At 41.0% G+C, this 4122-nt stretch overlaps 1 protein-coding gene across 1 annotated transcript in view; it reads right to left on the reverse strand.

Annotated features, from left to right (window-relative positions):
• Positions 1-4122, reverse strand: part of HS6ST3 (heparan sulfate 6-O-sulfotransferase 3) — a gene marked incomplete at its 5' end in the record, with an annotated part of 1085728 nt that overhangs the window by 699563 nt on the left and 382043 nt on the right. The gene's annotated exons all lie outside the window — the stretch shown is intronic.

The raw sequence follows: 4122 nt of genomic DNA on the forward strand, positions 1-4122 counted from the left end.
TAACAGGGGGAAAAAAAGAAGCTATTTGTCAGGGAAAGTTTTATTAAAAGAAAATATATGAGGGGATACCAAAAAACCTGGAATTTTTTTGAAAGCTATGTATTCAATATTTTTTTTTACAAAACAACCTATTACCTTCAAATTACTCTCCAAGACATTTAATACATTTGTCAAATCTGCGAGTCTGTTCTCGGAACCATTTTTCAAACTCATCTATTTGAAGAGCTGCGAGCACCTCCCTTGTTTGTTTGGGCTTTTTTGTTCACCTCTTCTATGTCATCAAATCGCTGTCCTTTCATGTCCCTCTTCATTCAGGGAAACAAAAAGAAGTAGCACAGAGTGAGGTCAGATGAGTAAAGTGCATGGGGCAAGAGAGGCAGGCAGTTTTGTGCTAAAAACTGGAGCACTGAGATGGCTGCATGAGTAGGGTGCACTGCAGTTGTGGCAAAACCAGTCACTCATCTGCCACAAATGGGGCATTTTTTGTCACTCACTCCTATGCAATCATTTCAGGACCTTTAAATAGAAAGCTTGATTAACAGTCTGACCCGGTGATACAAACTCCAAATGCACGATTCCCTAGCAAAAAAACAAATGAGCATAGTTTTGATCTTTGATGTCACTTGATGAGCATTTTTAGCGTGAGGTGATGACAGCGTCTTCCACTGGCTTGATTCATGTTTGCTTTCAGGGTCATAAGAATAGCATCATGTGTCGTCACCAGTAAGAACCTTGGGGGAAAAGTCTGGATCACTTTGGAGCTGTTCTTTACAAGCACAGCATGTTTCCACTCAATGCTTTTTGTTGGTCAGACAGTACCTGAGGCACAAATTTTGCTGTGATACTTCTCATTCCCAAATATTCCATTAAAATTCACGGAACCGAACTCCAAAATAGTTCAGATCGCTTCAATGGTCTATGAGCAGTCTTTGAGCTAACTGCATGAATTTTGTCGATATTTTTGTCCATTTGGGCAGTTGATGGATGTCCAGAATGAGGTTTGTCATCAATCAATCTTTCACCGTTTTTGAAATGAAAAAAACCACCCGTACACTTGAGTTTTTCCCATAGAAATGTGCCGGAGCCCGCCGGCAAAGCAACGGGGGACTCGATTAAGGGGGTGAGGACTGAGAAATGACAGACAAAAAAGCTGGGGTCAGGAGGACTGCAATTCAAGACTGCAGCCCCGAGTTTATTTTCCAGCAAGCTTTTATACACTGTTAAGCGGGAATGTACTATTGCTCAAAATAGCGCCCCCATCCTTGTTCTTGTTTGTCTGGCAAATATTTTTCCCAAGGCTAAGCACCTGATGTTTTCAATAACATTAAGGCACAAAAGTCAATCTGACCGTGAGAGAGACAGTCTGCACATCCAGGTCCGTGAGAGAGCTGTGTCTGCACGTCCACATTTGAACGAACAGACCTCTGCTTTCAGAGCAGCTCCCAACAGAAATGCTCTTGTAAGCTGTGCAAAACATCGCAACAATCTCTGTGGCAGTTTTCCCAAACAGTAAACAACATTTGATGACCACATGCTGTTCTCTTAAATAAGCCATCACAAAAACGAGGTTCGAGTAGAATGGCTTTTACCAAAAAAATTCACTCTGACCAGAGGGAACCTTCCCAAGCAATGACACTGAGTGCACTAACTCTGAGAGAGTTGCTGAATGCTCGGCTAGCAGGAAAAATCCTTACTACAAAAGCTCCGCCCAAAAGGTCACCTATGACAAGCCGTCATTTATAAAGGTACCCAAATAAGAAATTCTCAGGTGTATCAGCAAGCATCGTGAAGAAGAGGAAAGACTGAAGTAACATCTTCTGAAAGTTGAAAGAAAACAGTGCAAACCCAAGACTCCTCTATCCAGCCAAATTATCTCTTAAGATAGACGGAGAAGTAAGCGTCTTCCTGGACAAAAAAACCCTTAAAGAATACATCAAAACAAATCCAGCTCTACAAAAACTCCTTACCAACCCAGTGTGGTCAGAAGAAAAACACTCACCGAGCACAAATTGGAGACCACCACATATAGCAACTCCACCTAGAGGTCAACACATTGAAAACAGCCCCCAAGATAATATTGCCTCAATGGTAAAAAGAAAGCAGAATGAACCACACACTCATTCACACAATGCACTCTTAAGAAGGGAGGTAGGAAAACGCCCAACACAAAATACACAAGATGACATTACAGAGTCCACTGATGGATGTTATAACTCTGAATATCAATGGACTGAACTCACCATAAAAAGAGAGCGACTAGCAGACTAGCTTAGAAAACACAACCCATCAATCTGCTACCTACAAGTGACAAATCTCAAGCTTGCAGATAGAAATAAGCTGAAATCAAAGGCTGGAGAAAAAATATACCAAGCAAACAGTAGTTCAAAATAAGCAGAGGTTGCAATCCTAATCTCTGACAAAATTAAACTCAAAGTGCAAGTCAAAACAAGAGATAAGGAGGGGCACTATATAATGCTCAAGGGATCCATAGACCAAGAACCAGAGAGCATAATAAACATATACACACCCAAAGAGAGACGTACGAAATTCATCAGACATTCCAAAAGATGAAAAAAGAAACCACATCATAACAATCATAGTAGGTGAGTTTATACACTGCTCTCTACGAAAGATAGATCACAGAAAAAGGAACTTAACAAGGAACCTACAGAACTAAGCTCTACAATTAAGCAACTTGACCTGATAGACATTTGCAGAGCTCTCCACCAAAATGCAAAAAAAAAAAAAAAATTCATACTTTTCAAGCCCAAATGGCATATACTCAAATATAGCTCACATGTTGGAACACAAGTTAAGCCTATGTAAATTCAAAGCACATAGACTTCCCTCTCAGACCACTATGCCATACAGCAGGAAATCAATAAAAGGATGATTAAGAAAACAAGGGTAAACAATTGGAAGATGGATAACTCAATATTGCACAATGAGTGGGTATTGACCGAGATCAGAGATGAAATCTGGTAGTCTTTAGAAACCAATGAGAACGAGAATACAGTGTATCAAAACCTTTGGGACACAGCAAAAGCAGGTATCAGAGGAAGTTTGATAAAGATAAAGGCACACGTGAAAAAGGAATAAAGACTCTGCTGGCACAAAACCTCTATCAATTAGATCGGAGTCCACAAGACAATCCTCCTTATAGCAAAAGAAAAGAAATAATGAAAATTAAGGCAGAAATAAATTAGTGGGAAAACAAGAAAACAATGCAAAAAAACAAAAAAAAAGCAATGCAGCAAATAGCTGGTTCTCTGAAAGGATTACCAGAATCAGTAGACCACTGGAAAACCTAACCAAAGAAAGGAAGGAGCAAATATCAATAGCCAGGATGAGGGATGAAATAGGGGGAAATTACAATGAACCCTAATTAAATTAAAAGGCTAATTACACAGTACTACAAAGGCCTGTACTCCAAAGAATTCAACAACTTGTAAGACATGGACAAATATTTGGAAAAACAATCCCTCCCTAGACTGTCCCAGATGGACATTAAGAACCTCAACAGCCCCAAAACAATAGAGGAAACAGACAAGGGTATAAAGGAAATGGCAACTAAAAAATCCCCTGGGTCGGACAGCTTCGCAGGAGAATTCTACCAAGCATTCAGGGAAGAAATGACACCAATCCTACACAACTCTTCCAGAGCATAGAAAAAGACAGCAAACTCCCAAATTCTTCTTATGAAGCTAACATAACACAGATACCTAGAGAGGACAAGTGAGTTAGTTAATTATGCCAACCTGGCCGATTAATCACATGTGGGGCTAATGGAAAGGCAGAGGGATAAATGGGTGGTGAGCCTCGCCTTTCTAGTTCTCAGGTCTCTTGCTTTGTGATGGTCACACCAGGGTGCAGCTGCCTTAGCAGTTCCCTGCTTCAGTTTGCAAGAATGACCTCCTACAAGACATCCCCAAGGAGAAGCCACATGGACCTATCCCAATCCAGCCCGGGGTGCTGGAGCAGCCATGTGGAAACCCCTGCTAGTGCTGAGATGCTTACACATTCACGGACTCAGCTTTCCTCCTGCAGTCTGCATCATTGCCTCTGTTCTGTGAGGTGGAGGACTTTGTGGACTGGTGTTGGGTTAATGGGTTAATGTTGGAC

This window comes from Echinops telfairi, unplaced genomic scaffold (assembly GCF_000313985.2).
Source record: "Echinops telfairi isolate 266 unplaced genomic scaffold, ASM31398v2 ScPeMD7_24;HRSCAF=84, whole genome shotgun sequence".
In the NCBI taxonomy this organism is placed as follows: domain Eukaryota; kingdom Metazoa; phylum Chordata; class Mammalia; order Afrosoricida; family Tenrecidae; genus Echinops; species Echinops telfairi.